The sequence below is a fragment of the Grus americana genome, chromosome 1 (genome assembly GCF_028858705.1).
Source record: "Grus americana isolate bGruAme1 chromosome 1, bGruAme1.mat, whole genome shotgun sequence".
NCBI classification, from domain to species: Eukaryota; Metazoa; Chordata; class Aves; order Gruiformes; family Gruidae; genus Grus; species Grus americana.
The window spans coordinates 186,245,035-186,263,184 of NC_072852.1; the positions used below are offsets into that span (position 1 = coordinate 186,245,035).

Here is an 18,150-nt window from a genome sequence, read left to right on the forward strand (position 1 = left end):
TAGCTGCAAGTTTCTTGGTGATGAAAGCCCATCTTTGGGTGTATTCCAGATTATTCTTCACCCATTAAAAAAAAAATGACAGCAGCATAACTTTCACTGAGAGGAACCCTTACACCAAGAGCACTCCCAGCAACATCAAAGCATACAACCACTAGGGATCAGGGACAGAAATTAAGGGGAAGTCAGATCCACACCACAGTAAAACAATACATTTCCTTGCACAAAGCATTGCTGCCTCCAGATGTTTTCCCAATAAGCAGACAAACAGTCTGGTGCCTTCAAATAGAGTCATCCAACATACATTTGGGGGGAACAAACATTGCAGGTACCAAATCTTGCTACCTTCGATTGCCCCTGTGCAAATCCACCTTGCACTCTAAGACTATGCATGTGTAATTTCAGAAATGCAAACTCAGTTTGGGTGAAATTTGGAGTCTGAGATCTAGACTAGACTTATTAACAAAACCAACCTCCTTAGGAAGTACCCCAGGCAACTGTAGTAACACCGCCCATCAGTTGCAGACGGTGCAATAGCTGCCCCAGCACCTTTCTCTCTAGCAATATGGCAAACCCACAAAATCCCTAATACCATAGAAGACTGGAAGACAGAGAAGAGGTCAATCTACTGATGAAACTAAGGGGCTATTGAGTCAGCAGCCTTTGAGCACAAAGTCAACTTCAGTGAACAGTGATTGAAACTTGTTATCCTCCCTTAGCCTGAGAGCACATTACATAGCGCAATAGCTGGCAGTCACAGTGACAGAGCAAAAGCAGATTAAGCACAGCTGTCCCCTCAGGTCCAGGGATAGCCTGGTGGGCAGGAAGGAAAAGCTGAGCTGTTCCTGCCTGTTTAAAAGAGAGCACTTAGTTTTTGAGCCTGTCAGCATGATCCTTTTTGAACGCGCTGTGTTTACTGACATGCCACCCTGACATTTTGGTTTAGTAGTACAAAGAAAAAAAACAAGAGGTAAGGTTATAAAATCAAATATGATGTTTTCTGCATGTTAAAAGAAGTATTGCTCCCACAGAGACCTAGAAGCTCAAACCGCTGCAGCGCTGTGCCAGTACATGAAAACCAAAAAATGGAACTGACCTGGGTTTCACGGTTCAAGCGTGCCGTGGCAGGGATCCCGGCACTGCTTCCAAATTCAACACTCGAATAAACACAGTTGTAGTTTCTTGAAGTGGATGCTTTTAATGCAATCTGAAAAGGGTGAGAGAAAGGGCATACTCCTGAAGCCTATATTTCTTAGGTAGAAATAATTCTGCTTGGAGAAGCCCAGCTCGTGACTCTTTGCTATTAAGACTGTACGGGAGAGAGGGAGCGTCTCTGAGTTCACATACTTAACGCTCAGTGGTGTGTCTGTGGAGTGGCAGGAAATAAACAACAGCAAGGAGGGGTTAACCAGAGACCTGCTGGCTAAAATCTATACGCCTGGAAACAGAAGGGAGAGGGCTGCAAGGTCAGATATAGTTTAATTGTTTCTAACAACAGGGGGATCAGCCACAGAGCTACCAGCCACAAAGACGCCCATCACCAACTGCACCCACATCCCATCTCCCCCCTAAACCCAAAACTGCAGTTGTGCCTGTCATGTCAGTCTTTCTGATCTAAAACGTCTTGCTATTCCCTGCATAGAGCACCAGTGCAAAGCACCTGTACAGTAAGTAGAAAGAGAGGACAGAGGGATGAAATAAGCCACCTATGCACGGATCTCCATCAGAATCATAGAATCATAGAATTAGAATACCTAAAACCCATGAGTCTCACCCCAAGATGTATGCTCCATCTTACTTCCTAAAACAGATCTGTGCCTTCTGGAGAAATGCCACCATTCTGCCATAACTGCATTACGGAAGCATCCATGCAGAAGATCAGATGCAAGTAAAAATGTCTCTGAGCCTGATCTGAGATGGTAGAAAACACCTTGACTTGGAGCATGACTACCAAAATTTCACCACTGCTCCAATAGATTTCCCCTTTCTCTACAACTGACGCAGCAGGCAGGAAACACTTGTTGAAGTCATCAGCGGTGGATGCAGACATTGGTTTAGAGTTGGGCATGGAGTGTAGCACGAGTCAGAAAGTCCAGATGTGGGGAGGGCTTGAGAGGAGGACGGAGGGCAGCTGTCCATTACGCTTGGAAATGTGCAGAGGAAGAATAAACAAAATAATACTTTAAAAGAGCTTGTTCAGCTGCAAGATGTAAAGGATACAGCAGACATTTTCCAGATCTGCCACAAGCACTGACATTGGCAGAAATCAGATGCGGTTAAAGACATTTTGCTAACAATCTTCTTAATAACTTTTCTCAGAGAAAGACCTGGGGACCCCTCAAAAAAAAAAATCCAACCGTGTAACAGAATTACTGGACAATGGTAATGAGGAAACACCCCATTGTAATGGAGAAACATACTGTAAAGCATAACGTTATACTGTGGTTGCATACATTTTTTGGGTACAGAGTATTTATAGATGCTAACCCTGGCAATTTCATATCTCTAGGTATTTATTCTACGCTTGTAAAATGAAATGGCATTTTTCATCCCATCTTGACTGGAAGAGAGAATACTTTTAGGTTATAAATTGTTTAGAATTACTTGTTAATGCCATGGGCTTTTCTGTATCTGCTTGTAGGAGGGACAGGAGGGAGACGGATAATGCTTTACACGTAAAATCATAGAGGAGAAAACCAGCGAGCAAGCTTTGTTTTCAACATGTTTAAACTGTTCAAATGACAGGAATCGGTTGCCTTGGAAGCAGATCTGCAGCTGAATGAAACCTTTCACCTGTCCAACATATGAAATATTTATTATCTGAGGGTGACTAGAGATTCAATAAAGCCAGACATACAATGCAGAAAGCAGACCCTGGCTCATCACCTCCATGAATTTCACAGGTCCTGTGGCAGCCAGATTAGATTTTGTCACACAGAGAGGGAAGTGGGCTCAATTGCAGTATTGGGTGTAAGGAGAAATAACACTAGAGAGAAGCAACATCTTAACTTTATATTCGATTTAACCAGGTTGGTGAAGCAAAATGCTCCTCCTATAGGATGTTTAGTAATGCTGCAAAATGTTATCGTTTCCAATTAGAGAGAAGAGCCCACTCTCTCTTTAGATAATTACTTTTCCAATAAATTATTCTTGGCCACTTGTTTCCCCATAAAAATTGCCCAGTGTTTTTGTGTTGTAGTCGTCGTTGGGGTTTTTTTTGTTGGTTTTTTTTCCCCTTTCGTGTGGGTTGGAATTTATTTATTATAAGGCTGAAACTTGGCAGAGATCCAGGCACAACGATCTGAAAAATGTTCACACTAAAATTCAATGATGGGATTCCTTGTTTATTTTATCTCAGAGCCTCCCTGAGAATTTGGTCCTGCAAAATGGAGCACAGTTGATGCACAAGTGGGCATGTAATCCAGTTCGTTTTATTTTTCAGGAAAAATAGACATTTCTGTTGCTGCAGACACAACTCTGAGTACGAACAAAAGCCAGAGCCATTATTTAAGACAGCGATATTTTTGCATAGCTGATTTCAGCAGTATATCACACTTTAAAAGAACCTTGACATTTTTGATCTTTATCACTTTAATTTTTTTCCTCAAAAAATCTGGATTTCCAAGGCCTTTGGCATCCTTACTATCGCTGAACAGCTTTAACGTCTGCATTCAAGAGGTGTTGAAATTGTCTAATTAAGCTAAGAGGTAAAAATAAAGATTAAAGTCCAATGTCATCATATCCTAAATTGTACCGCAATAAAGTACGATATTTCTGCTAACTCTCTGTGTGTGTGAAGTGACTGAAAACTTGTAGAGAGTTAACACACAACACCAAAATATGATCACTCCTCTCAGTTCATGCTGCTTCCTTATCACACTCCACTTGGCAATTGCACAAAGATTTTAGCAGTAAATATTGGATCAGATAACATCATTTCGAGTCACGATTGCAGGCTCTTGGGTGCTGCACAAAACTGATCCTGCCATAACAATTAAGATGGAAGTGAGGTATGAAAAAGATGGGGAGGCGAGGAGAGGAGGAAGAAGAGCGCAAGAAAAGAGGCAATATGGTATCTGAACGATGCCATTGTACAAACTGCACCACTACAGTTCGAAGCCGATGCATACGCTTCTGGAAAACAGGAAATCCTGGCTTCACAGTGGCACCTAACATTTATCTCTAGCCTCTTTTACAACACAATAGACCTTAAAATATTAACCTGTCCTCTGTCCCAGTTATGCTGTTCTGGAACCAGTCCTGTGCCTTAATGGAGTGCACCTCTGATCCTGGGCGGGAGCACTTCGCCATCCCTAGCACGTAATACTTAGTTATACGCCCAGGACAGCAGGCTTTTTCTAGACTCTGCCTTAATTTTTATTGCTTCTGTGCAAATTACTTCCTCCATGTCTCTTACAGTCCCTTTGCCCTCTCACAGAGCGCCGTGCTTGTGCTTTCCCAGCAAGTTTGCCAGGGAGAGGTTGCTAGGCTCCAAGTGCACCAAAAAGCGCAGAACGTGCCTTCTTTCCTGCCTTTCCATATGTCTGGAATACCCCCCTCCTTTCCCACCGTGGTACATCAAGTACCTTCCCTCTCTTTCAGAAAGCTGAGAATCCATCTGTTCGGCAAAGCGCTCCATCTGCAACGACAGCGAGTCCAGTGATGTGCTGCCAATATTTCAACAAAGGGCTCCTCTAAACCCATTCCCCTGAGTCGGTAACACAGCCCACGTCCCCAGGGTGGGGATGCTCGCAGACAGGAGGCGTGCGGGACTGGCGGACTCTATTCATTTGGTTTTCCCATTTCAACAAAATGCTTTCCCACATCCAAGGAAAGAGGCAGCAGCATTTGGCAAACATGTTTCTGTTACGTGCCTCCTACCAGAAACGTTCATACTTGGGTCCTGGAAAGAAAAAAAACAACCCAATTTCCACTTTGTTGAGAGAGTTGCAGAGTGTTCACCTGGAAAAAATACAAGATGGTAGGGAGGGATTTGAATCCTTTTCAGTGACTGCTGAGGACCGTATCTGTGTCAAGCAAATCAGAGAAAGGGCCCCAGTGACAAAGAAAGAACTCATGCCAAATTTTCCTTTCAGCACCATGCTAAGTGAAGGGCTGAGCTTTGCAAACGTAACTGGTAAGTCTGAGGACAGGGGTGAGGGAAGAGGGTTCAACCTGAAGGCAGGCAGTTTTTCAGAAGACATGTGTGCAGCACTTTTGACGTTCACACTTCTCTATCACGTCTGAATACATATCATGCAGTGTAGAAATAAATATATGTATGTATGCATATATGTATATACACATATGTATAAATGTACGTGTATTAGTTGCTTTTACAAACTTTGGCTGCTGCATTTACTTTATATGCTGTTCTGTCTCAGGCATTTTAAAAGCCCAGGCTTCATAGTTTTCCATGTGTGATTTATAGAGGAGCTGATACAGGCAGGCCTGGGTGCTTTGACTGCGTGTACTTTGGATCGCCCACTTTTTCTGTCACTGTTTATCAGCTGCACAGCATTAGGTTTACGGCAAGTTGCAATCGCATATAAATGGCCATCTGTTAAATTACATTAAACTCCCACAGTTTTCAAAGGTGATAGTGTAATATATTGCTATTTTTTAAATCAGCAATTTCTTAAATCATTTGAGGGTTTTCTTAAAAAACAGGAAAATTCTTTGCATTGGAACACATAACCTATACTACTTCAACTCTTTTATCTTGATGTGCTTTTTAAATTGTATGCAAGGAGAAAAAATCCAACAACTTGGACTCAGCAATTCAGTATATCCTTCATGAAAGCAGCTTGCTTTAAGCATCAGGTTCTTCAGAGAAAAAAAATGTTTAAAGCAGATGAGGTTTTTTGGTTTTGAAGAATAAAGAACACAAGATTAGCATCAGTGGTTGCCATCACATAGTTTAGCTTGATAGCATTAATCTATAATACCTGTGCAAATTATCACACTAAATAATCTGTGTTTACTTGTCAGGAAGCAATTAAAAAAAATATTTTCTGGGTTTGTCTACTTTGGCTGCCACATACATAGCAAAGTGTCAAGCCTCTTACCTAAAAATGCAGGCAGCACTAATGTGTCTGTCCTATAATGAGTTCTTTTCAGAGAGAAATACTGATCCTTATCGAGCAAAGCACAGCAGCACATTTTGGAGCTCACCCATCTATAGCAAAACACTTTGGACCATGTTTATGTTTAAAGCATTTGTTGAATAGGCAGAGATTAAGCATGTGCTCAGCCGGTCTGTTGAGCTGGGGCCTGTTTTAGGCTTCCACAAAGCGATCTGAAATGCTCAGAGCTGCTCTGCACAGCCACCAAGCTGGCTCCAGCACCCCGAGTCCTCTACAAAATAGGCCTAAGGAAGGTGCTATATGAAAGATAACAAAAGGCAAGTAGAGCCCAAATCCAAACATCACTGGGAACCTTCCCTCCAAGCCAGGCAAGACAAAAGCTTTTGAAACAGAGGGCTGATGTGGCCCAGGAGGGCTGGAGCACCGCTGACCCAAGGCACATATACAGCCCCAGAAATCCTACCGGCTAAATCAGTAATGCAGGACAGCATGGGTGGAACATAAGGATCATTACTTCCTTTTTGCAGACAATAAAATGAGGCATAGAAAAAAAAAGTTACCTGCTAAAGCAAAGCTATGACAGGAATTTGAAATTAATCCAGATCTGCTGAATTCTACTCTGATTCTCCAACCATCACACCAGTGTCCCTCCTGGCTTTGAAATAAGCAGTCAAAGCATAATTAAAGTAATTTATATGTCCATCATGTTAGCCAGGCAAGGAATTAAAAGTGCTTTGCAAAGAACTGTCCAAGTTACTTGTCACAATGGAGATGAGCTGAACTAGTGAAGGTGGTGCAGGGTGCTCGTCAGTCACAAGAGCATTTTCCTCTTCCAAACAGGTGTAAGTTAATTGCCTTCTCATTTTTCTCTATTTTCTTCAAAATCTCTTAAGATCTCAGTAGTGTGTCCAGCCCAGTTTCACTTAGTTTTGACCTTGGCAAAGTATCTTAGCAGTCTTCTCCCCACTCTTTGCTCCCAAAGAGATCGCATGGCACAGAAAGCCAGTTCATCTTCTCAAGCTGAGCTATCACCTGGTTAAAAGCAGGTGAACAAGAATGCAACTTTCCATACAAAAAGTCAACTCACCTTTCCTTTTGGAAAGAAAAGCTCCTGCCCTCACTGGTGTATGAGTGAGCAGGAACACAAAGCCACCAGCCCTGACTTGAAAACAGAGGGTTGCGTTGGGCTATAAATGGCCCAATAAGTTTGGGAGTGGGATGGTTTACACCACGCCATGACCTTGAAACATTCTGTACTTCAGTCTTGTGAGGAGATATCCATCATATACGCAAAGCTGGAAACTACACGACAGAGTTGTCAGCTGAGTTGTTTCCTCTAGCACTCACGCTTCAACTCTCTTCTTCTAGCTCTGGCTGCTGCTGCGCCACTTTTTGGCCCCCATGCACTGTGTCCCCACTACCCTCCCTGTGGTTCTGCTCCCCACAGATGCCACAACCCTCTGCAGGAATGAAACCCAGTGTTCTAGTCATGAGATTCTGCTGGGGCACCGCTGTGACATCTTGCTTTGCAAACAGTGCTTGCACCGAGGAGGAAAGATGCCATCCAAATGCATGAGTGGAAGTATCTCGTACTAAAACCGTGTGGTGAACCCGCTAGTCTGATCGTTTCAGCTGACCACAAACCTGCAAGCTGAGAATCTAATTGCTGCTGATAGGAGCAAGTCAGTAACACAAGAAATATTCCAGCGTGAGCTCCGCCAACTAAAGAGTGTCCAACTTCTCTCCTCCCTTCCTCTCTCTGAGAAAAGACTTGTTTCCCAAAGGATGGATCTGTTTCCAAAAGCACACATTAGCACTGAAACTGGACGCCAACACTGCATGCAATTAAAGTGCTGGCTGCAGCACAATTTCATCTCCAACACATACCTGAAGGACCCAATCCCCCCCCTTTTTTTTTTTTACAGTCCTTGAATATCCTGTCACTCCAATGCAGTATCTTGCAGTCAAGCCAATATAAACTGTCTCCTAATACAGATGTGTGTGTGCACATGCACATAACTAACAGACCAACCAACCAACTAACCAGCAAACTAACACTGTATATTTATATTTAGCCTTCAGCTTGCTGAGTACCCTATTGTAACTGATCTTCCTTCAAAATTTTCTTCACGTTCCCTCAAACTTTCTTACTGCTTCAACTCTATGTACAGCTGCTTCTTCATGAGGCAATTTTGTTGCTCAGTTAACTATCACATTAATCAGGTGAATGTGTCTCCCTAGTATATCTAACAATTGCTCATTAAATCAGGTCTCCAATACTGTTGAAAAATAATTAAAAACCTGTTTCCAATAAACAAGCTATAAAGTCATTAAGGACAAAATAGTGTGTAGGAAATGTATTGGAAACGCAGGGACAGAAAATTCGGACCAGGCACAGGCTGGGCAGAATTAGTTGAATACCAAATTAATTGCTAGTAGTATCAGAAAAAAAAAAAGTTATAAATATTCACTTCAAATTAACAATGAATATATTGTGGCTGAACACAAGCTCCTTTTATGTTTGCTTCTTACAAATAGTCATGCAAAGCAAATTCGAAGCTTGTACACTCCATGATTTGCTTCCAGAATAGGAAGTATAATTGATATGGGATTTACACAGCTTGACAAAGCAAGGGAGGCCAGGCTCCCAAAATCCTTTGGAGCCAGCACACAAAGGTAATTAAACAAACCGCTGAAGGAACTGGCTCCCTGCACCTTCTTTGGCTAGTACCGTGCACAAGGATACCTAATTACAGTTTGTCAGCAACTGAGGTGATGAGAGAAATCTGCCATCAGGCAATTCAAACAAAAAATAAACTAGAGATAATAATACTTCCATAGGAAGAACAAGAGGCTGAATTTGTCAAGTAAATGATTCACTTTGCTTTAATTGCTACACACAGAGTGAAATGACAGTGATATCTCAGTGACTGGATAAAATATGTCATCTTCTCCCCACTCAGTGAACCATGCAGCAATGACCAGATGAGTTGCTTTCCCCTGCCTGCATTAAAGGAGAACAACTGGAAAAGACTTAAAATTCGGCTTGTAAATCAAGCAGTTTTACATCAGCTCCAAGTCAATCACCCCATCTCCAAGTCAGTCACTGACAGCAGAGGGAACTTAGCAGTAATGAGCATTTATATTTTGCAATTCTTCTATGTGTTTAGTTAGGATAGTGGTGGTTCATCTACTGTTCCACTTAAATACTGTTAAAATTATACTTTAAGCATCATCTCGTATCTTGCTAGCACAATTACAATCTGTAACTCTCCATCTTACATCAATCATTAATTTGCTGTCTGGCAGCATAATTTCTCATTACAAAGCATTCATCTTTAACAAGTTGAGGTGCACCAGGTGCTCCTAAAGCTACAGCGGCCACTTGCCCCAGCGAGACTGTGGCCCCAGAATGAAGAAGCAGTAACTATCTTCCTCTTTCAAATGCCAGAAGGAATCCCATGGCATGCGACAGAAGGCATATAAATGTATTATATACATATAGTCTCGGAAGGGTATTCCTAAAGCATGAGTGTTCTGAGGAGGTGTGTGCTGAGGATGCACTGTCATCCTACGATACAGTCAGCGAACAAACAGTGGAAACAATTTAGCTATGCAGAAAAGCAATGAGCAGACAACGGATGATTATCAGATCCACAGAGTCAGCAAATAGAAAAAAGGGGGAAAAACTCACACTCACTGTAGCTGAACCTCTCCCCTGCTCTAGAAAGCAGACATTTCTTGTAGAACAGTGGAAAGAAAAGGGAAAGGAGGACAGCCTGACAAGGAAGCCACCGACAGAAGTGAGAGATTTATCTTGATTTTGTATCTGACTGCTCTTCATACACTACTGCAAGGCTTAGCTCTGCATTGCCCTCTGCTTACTCGACACTCCAGGCAGCAGTAATTTCCCAGCCGCACGGTAATACTTCTACAGCTGGCTGAGGAGTTCCTGTGCTCTCTGTCCTGTGGGTTAAATTAGATCTTTTTTTTTTTCTAGATATCGTTTTGTGTCTGCACTTCACATTCAAGATTCTCCCTGCTGACTTTTGGACAATCCTAGCCCCTTCAGAAGATATACATACATATAAGCATTATTTAAACAAACATGGTATATGCTTGTATGTAAGCAAAAGCATGTATGAGTGCATCTTTTCTGAAGTTTTCTATTCAATAATATGGGGCAAAAACCTTTCAAAGGGGACCTAAATCCACTGCTTTGGGAAATTCCTTATGTCCTAATGATGAATAAGTGCCAATCATCATCTGTCATAACTTGCAACATCTTGGGAATATTGTAATTCTGTGCAATGGATACTTAGAGATTAAAGCATATAGATACTTAGTATATTAGACATTTCTAAACAAAATAGTCACCTATTTTTTCATAACAAGTAGATAGAAAAAAAGCTATCTAAATACAATTTAAAGCAGTCCTTCTCCAATAGTAAACTGTGTGTAAAACATCAACATTTTTGTCATGAAAATGCTTCGGAAATGCTTCATGGAAGAAGACAAATTGTTCCAGTCTCTCCAAAATTACAGTCTTGGCTGTTTACAGTTAAACTATACAAACTACTTTGTTTTGTGAAGCCAAAGCTTTATTCCTCAAAAGCTTTATTCAGGAGCCAAGAAAGCCAGTGTTCAGAAAGAAAGTAAGAGTGAAACTTAACCAATCTGGTCACAATTATTTCATTGTCTTTTATAAGCTTAGAATGATCTGTATAAGGTACTGACGAACAGCCCTGCTGGCTAAGTAAATAATACTGATTAAATCCGTTTGGCCTTTACTGTACATGTTTCTTGCAAGAAATATCAGTTTTTCCTTCTCCCCAGGAAGGCAGAACCATGCAAGACATGTCCCAAATGAAAAAAGATTACTGGTTATAAAAACAGAAGTTCCAACAATAATCACAGGATGATGTGGTAGGCAGAAATAACCATATACAGTATTTATGTTAAACTATTCTGGTCCTGTGCTAGTTTCTACTCTGTTTTTCAGAGAAGGGCACAAACATCTATTCAGATGCAATTAGCCTTAGGAAAAAACATAGACTTCCTTTGCAGTTTAATGTTTTTGATCATCATTCACTTCCCAGGTTATTTTGTATCTAACAGCAGTATTACTGGATGACTGGAGAGCCTGGAGTCTCTCATTATTACAATCCAGTTGAATCTACAGAATTAAAGAAGTTTTTCCCTTGATCAGACATGTTTGTCCTATTTCCAGACGTCTACTATGGAACATATCTATCAAAGTCCGCTATGCTGCTTTTGGCTGGGATAGAGTTAATTTTCTTCACAGTAGCTATTATGGGGCTGTGTTCTGGATTTGTGACCAAAACAGTGTTAACACAGGGATGTTTTCGTTATTGCTGAGCAGTGCTTGCACAGAACCAAGGCCTCTTCTGCTCCTCACACCACCCCACCAGCGAGTGGGCTGGGGGTGCACAAGGATTTGGGAGGGGACACAGCCGGGAGAGCTGACCCCAACTGACCAAAGGGATATTCCGTACCATAGGATCTCATACTCAGCATATAAAGCTGGGGGAAGAAGAAGCAAGGGGCGGAGGGGGCATGTTCAGAGTCATAGCATTTGTCTTCCCAAGTCACTGTTATGTGTGATGGAGCCCTGCTTTCCTGGAGATGGCTGAACACCTGCCTGCCCATGGGAAGTGAGGAATGAATTCCTTGTCTTGCTTTGCTTGCGTGCGCGGCTTTTGCTTTACCTATTAAACCCATGAGTTTTCTCACTTTGACCCTTCTAATTTTCTTCCCCAATCTACTACTAGGGGGAAGTGAGTGAGCGGCAGTGTGGGGCTTAGCTGATGACCGGAGTTAAAACACAACATCTATACAAAACCTATTGTTCATATTCCATGTTCTATATTCATACTCCACCCTTTGCTGTAATATGTTGTAACATATTGTGTGTTGGATAAGAGATCATCTTCCTGTCCCATAAGAAATTCTGATATGCAGAATTTGTTTAACCAGCCTAAATCAGGCCAAATTCATCGACCATAATATTAAACATTTTATTGAACTGCAAAGACAATTTCAGTTCATATGATATTTCATGCTGATGTTGTTTAAAATGTTTGTAAATTATCTAGCTTAAAGTTTAAAAAATATTTCAAATAGAAATGTATAACTTCATTTGCAAAAACAAATCCGAGATTTTTCATAGGAAAATTGTTTAAAATGTTGTTATATTTCAAACAGTATGAGTTTTAATTGTCAGCTTTTGACAAAAGTTTTTAGAAGTGCTGACTTTAATAAATTGTCAGACAAAATCTTCTGTGGCTAAGGTATTGCAAAAGCATGTTGTGCAAAAGACGTTTTCCCTAAGACACAGATTAATAGAACAAGCAAGGAAAGATCCTAATATTTATATGGAAAAGCAGATCTATCTGGACCAATAATAACACTTATTAGACTTGAGCTTATTTCCAGTGTGAATGCAGGCATGGTTTAATATTCCAAACAACCATAGAATGCTTTTATTTGCTTTGTTCATTAAAAAAAAAGAGAAGAAAACACCACAGATATATATTATTCATGGATATAGGTATCTCAGCTCATAAAAGCAGTGAACCCTCAGCACATATTTTCTACCTGGTATTATAAACCAAATGTATAAAATGCACAGTTCCAGAGAAAAGTACATGATTTTGCAGTTCACTGAATCCTTTCTTTAACAACCTTTCCATTTCTCAATTTGTGTAAGCAAATGAGAGCAAACCCAGTAGTTTCTGAAAACACACAGAACATTTCAACTTTATTTAAGAGTTAGATGAAAACAGCAAACTACATTAAAAGAACAGGATTTATAGAAGCACAGAACCATGCAGGCTGGAGGCCTGCAGTTATCTGGTGCAAACCCTCGCTCTAAGCATTGCCAGCTTAGATCTAGTTGCTGAAGACTGTCAGGTTTGAATAGCTCCAAGAATGGAGAGTTCACAGCCTCTCTGTGCAACCTGCTCCAACGTTTGACCACCTTACTGTGATTTTTTTCCCCCCTAATATCCAGCTGGGATTTCCCATGTTGCAACTCGTGCCCATTCCCTCTCCCGTCATGCTTCCTTTCCAAGAAAAATCTGGTTTCATCTTCCTTATATCCCCATTAGATAGCTCAAGATAACATTTAGGTCCTGAAGATAACATTTAGATCCTTCCCCAAAATTATTTTCCTAAGGCTGAACAGACTCAGTTGTCATAGTTTCTTCTTGTATAGCATGTGCTCCATCAACACTCAAGAAATCTCTAAAGACAAAACATACAGGTGATGTTCAAATGCCAGCCAAGCCAGCTGGCAGTTTTTCACCTATCCCAAAGCACTTTTGATCAAGCCCTTATGTTACATGTGCACTTGAATGAACAATAAAGAAGGCAGAAGGAGGAGAAAGATGAATTACATCACAGAGCTGTTTAGTTTTGGTATCTCTTTTTTCTGTTTAAAGATTTTTCATCAAAATTCATAATTGGAACTTAAGCATCTTAGTTCTGGTTATATCAGAGGTTATACACTGATGGCTTCAGAGAGAAGTATCTGAATGTCCTGATACGTAATTTGGTTTAAAATGAAATGGTACATTACACCTATCTGTTCTACAGCAGGAGTGGAAATCTTTAGATTTAATTTGCTAAGTCTTTTGTTCTTTCCTGGTTACTGCACCCAGTGACCAAAGTACACAGTGTACAAATAGCTGGTAAGTGTGAGAGCACATAGCCACATCGCTGGCAAAACACTCATTATTGAATTCTTATTAAAGTTCTAACACTTAGATACATCTTAACTTTCAGCTTTCAGCACTGGAATTCATCTATACCTCTGTGTACCTTTATTCTTTGGACATTTCATGATTTCCCTTGAGACTATAAGGAAAAGGAAGCTGTTTATACACACATCAGATCCAGAAATTGATTCACTTTCCCAACAGAAGCATGAACTAACAGGACGGTGAAATTGTGAATCACATATTCTGTGGCTTAAAGGCAAGCTGATAAAGTCATAAAATGAAGCTCCCTGGAGACGCTGAAACCCAGCAGAGCATATTAGAGCATATTTTCTGAATAATTTCTTATTTTTTGTCCAATGCAATATATGTTTTGAGTCAAACTTAAAATAACACAATCACTTCTGTCATCATCACATAGTGATTTGCCTGCTTTTTAAAAAGAGAGCCACCAAATAGGTAATTTGCAAGTATTTCTTCAGAAACAATGCAAAGCCTTCCACCACCAAGCAAACTCCATGTTTCATTGTTCCCATTCCCTTGAAGCAAGAAGTACACTCGCTAGCTATTAGATATGAAGTGGCTCTAAGTCATTAGTATTTCACTTTTTCAAGGATCTTTTTTTTTTTTTTCCTAGTATTTTGAGGGCAGGCAGCCAGAAACATTTGCTGTGTGACAGACATCTGCAAGAAATGTGAACACATACAAAATTCCAGCTTTCAGACAACTCAAGCTAAATTACTAACTTGAAGTTTCAATATAAGCTTGCTGCCATATGCAGCAAAGACACAGCATAAATAAAGGCAATCCTCTGTCCTAGAGATCATATTAGACACAGCTAATCCTCCTTTGCTGATTTCTCCACTTCTTTGACTAATTATTCCTTGAATTTGCTGCACCTTCTGCAATACTGTGATAGAGTGAAAATTTGACTAATAAAAGGTCTCCTGTAAAAAGGAGAGGGTTCTTCTGTAAATAATTTTGATACATTTAGATAAAATTAGGGATAAAAAGTGGATTTATTTGTATTTTAGGAAATAGAGACTCTGGCACTGAGACGTGGGAATTACAACAGAAAAGGTGCATTGTGATCTCTAGCACTCTTTCTGGATGATGTGGATGAGAGGATCTCATAAACATCCAGATCAAAAGGGAGATAAGACCTTGAAAATAAGGAAGAAAAATCTTAATGTGATTTCTCAGGAAGAGGGCTTCCAGTCAAAGAGGAAGATCTCAGGAGGCTGAGAAATGTAATTATAGTAGTTGCATCTTTGGTAGACTTGCAAAGACAGACATATCCTCACCCATTTAAAAGCTCTTAAGACCTTTCCTAGTTACAGTTCCATGAACTTTTTTGGAAACAACTGGCTGTATGGGAAAGCTGACCTGGGAAGTGGCCTTTAGCAAACCCCTGCCCTTTGTGTAGACAGAAATTGCAAGCTGACACACCAAGATCATGCCAAGGTAAGTCAGAGCAGGAAATACGCTCAGAAAGATTACTCACCACAGAAAGAACGTGAACCAGAACCGTGGCACTGGATGACATGAGACAAAACAAACAAGAAGAAATAAATTTGTGAGTTAAAAGTGCAGACATTACAGCAGAGGCTCTCAAAACAAATGAGGTCACTTGTGCCAGAAGTATGGAGGGAGGATCTCATGTCCTGTGGGAGTTCAGCTGAAAGATGGAGTGGGAGAAGGAGAAATCCCAAATGAGATGTAAGAATGATGAGAGAGGGAGGACACAACCATAAAAGCAAAGGGAGGAGAAAGGGTCAATGGGACTGGAGTAAAATTAAAGTGAGGTGCTTCTGAATGTTGTTATGCTTATTAGATAAATTACATACTTTATTCACCACTTATAGAGCTGTTTCAAGAACAACTGCATTATTGAAATCGATATAAAACTGCTGAGGTGCTCCACAAACACAAGCTTGGGTAATGTACCTGCCCTGCAACGTTTACCATCAAACTCAGCTTGGTAAATCTCATCCATTCAGCCATAAATAATAGGTGCCCAAACCTCGGCCAGATTGGCACTATTTCCAAATTTCAGCTATATTTACACACCCACAGTTAGCAGCTGACAAGTCATATATGAGGGAAATTGCCTCTCTGTAAAAAAGAGCTGCTGTCAGAGCTGCTCTGTTCCACATGGAAATAATTCAAAGGAGTTGTCACGAAAGAGCAGCTATACTCAGAATAGTTACCACAACGCACATTTTTACTCAACACCTATTCCAGTACTTTTGCACTACTTTTGTTCAGCTACTGAGTTGAATACCAGAGATAAGTTTTCTTTCTTTCATTTTTTTAAAACTCCTCATAACTCCATGAGGCTAGCAGAAAAAAAGATTGAAAGAACAAGAACAGAGTCAATGGGTCTACCATGAACCAAACTCTTTCCCAGAATCATAGAATGGTTTGGGTTGCAAGGGACCTTAAAGATCATCTAGTTCCAACCCCTCTGCCATGGGCAAGGACACCCTTCACTAGATCAGGTTGCCCAAAGCCCCATCCGACCCTGCCTTGAATACTTAACACTTTCCTGAGATCCAGCAGGATTAAGGTAGAGGTCCAGACACAGGCAGGTAGGCATTGCAGGGATGGCCCCTGTCTACTTTACTGGTGCCGGATAAGTGTTGCAAATGCCTGAAAAGATGGAGATGGGCCACTCTAACCTGACTAGTCTCACCTATGCCTTGGCACTGCAAAGCTGGTGGAGAAGGGTAGGCATTTCCTTCCATTTCAGTAGCTGCCACCTTCACACTCAGTTGTGGCAACAACTGCAGTTCTTCCTCTAGGAGGTCTCTCTGTTTTTCCTTCTCCTATTTTTTTTTTTTCCTCCTCCTCCTTGGGAGGGCCAAGAAGGTGAGGAGGCATCATTAGAGATGAATGGGGAGGACGGGCTGCCTTTTATGAGCTGAAGTGAAAATAATATGTTGGATGGTGACAAGATAGGTCTGTGAGTCCCAGGAGATGTGAGCTCAGAGACTGATATCCTAAAGAGGGGAGGATGCAGAGGGAGAGGAATTTTCTAGGGGCAAAAGAGAGGAAAAGCCTCAAGCACCTCCTAATAACCTGCTACTGTCTCCTGCACTTACCCCCCCAGCCCCACTGCCTCTGCAAAGCTCCTCACTCCTTTTCCCCAGCTGCTCTTACCCACGTTGCCCCATCCATTCCCTTTCTCCACCCAGAACTGACCTCTCATCTGCCTCCAGGAGCCCAGCTATTGCCTCAAACCCCTCTCCCTTCTTCTTCACATCTGGAGCCCACCCTGCTATAGGCTCTGTCTACAGGGCCAGAAAACCTCGCACTGGTCCCTCATACTGTTGGACATTTGAATGGCACACCCATCCATCTTCAGCTGGGCAAAGACAAGCGAGACAGAGAAAAGGCGACATGTCCCCCACATTCAGTTTGCAAGCCTTTGCAGTGACATGGCACTGGGCATGGAAGATATTAAAATACAGTCACATCACCCAAAATGGCACTTCATGTTTTTTTTTTTCCCCAATATAAATCCTGAATGGAAATCTTTATAGTTTTGCTTTGAAAGTAAAGTAACTGCTTTATTCCATAGTCTAAGGAAAGGGAATACCATAAATGTCACAGTAATTTTAGTTACTTACAAAAACATTTGTAAAGATTTTAATATCATCTACTATATGTGAGCAGTATCGCCCTAAGTAAGTGAATCCATAAAGAACAGGTTTTATTATAAGGTAATATTAACCTTGGTGAAATAATCAGTATTCCTGAATCACCTCCAGTTTGGTTAATGGAGATACTTCTTCCAGATAAACCTAAGATAAAAAGATGATATGCAGCATTGAAGACACTGTATGAATTTGGGATAGCTACAGAATTTTGGATCCACTGAAAACATTACAATGAAATGAAATATAATACTTCCTTATGTGCCAAATATTACGTCTGGTTTTGTTTGGTTCACATAACAACCCAAAATTCAAGTACCCATTCTTCTCAAAGCACCACCTCGCAATTTCAGCATGAATGATGTTATACCTATATATATACATTGCCACACCAGCTTTTGGACTGCGCTGTGCCACAAGTCATCACAGCTGTAAAGCAGTCTGGATAAACTTGAAAAGAAAACATGGACAGAAATTCTGCTTTGCTGAACAACATGCCCAGTAATGCTCTCAGCTCTAACACATCATGCCACAATTCAGAGAATCTGCAAAATTCCCACCCTGCTGCCACCACCACCTGCCAGAGGAGTTCTTGTCAGGACATCACACCCGAACTCTGCTAGCAGGAGCTATCTTCTGTACATTTATTAAGCTGTCTGAAAATTTGAC

General features: G+C 41.0%; 1 protein-coding gene across 6 annotated transcripts in view; it reads right to left on the reverse strand.

Annotated features, from left to right (window-relative positions):
- ENOX1 (ecto-NOX disulfide-thiol exchanger 1) overlaps positions 1–18,150 on the reverse strand; it is a 370,433-nt gene that overhangs the window by 153,681 nt on the left and 198,602 nt on the right. The window contains exon 1 of one of the 6 annotated variants that reach the window (XM_054809894.1): positions 1,094–1,204. The exons of the other annotated variants lie outside the window; for them this stretch is intronic. The gene's annotated coding sequence lies outside the window, so the exon portion shown is untranslated. Of the gene's footprint in view, positions 1–1,093; positions 1,205–18,150 lie in introns of those variants that run through there. 6 annotated transcript variants of the gene reach the window in all.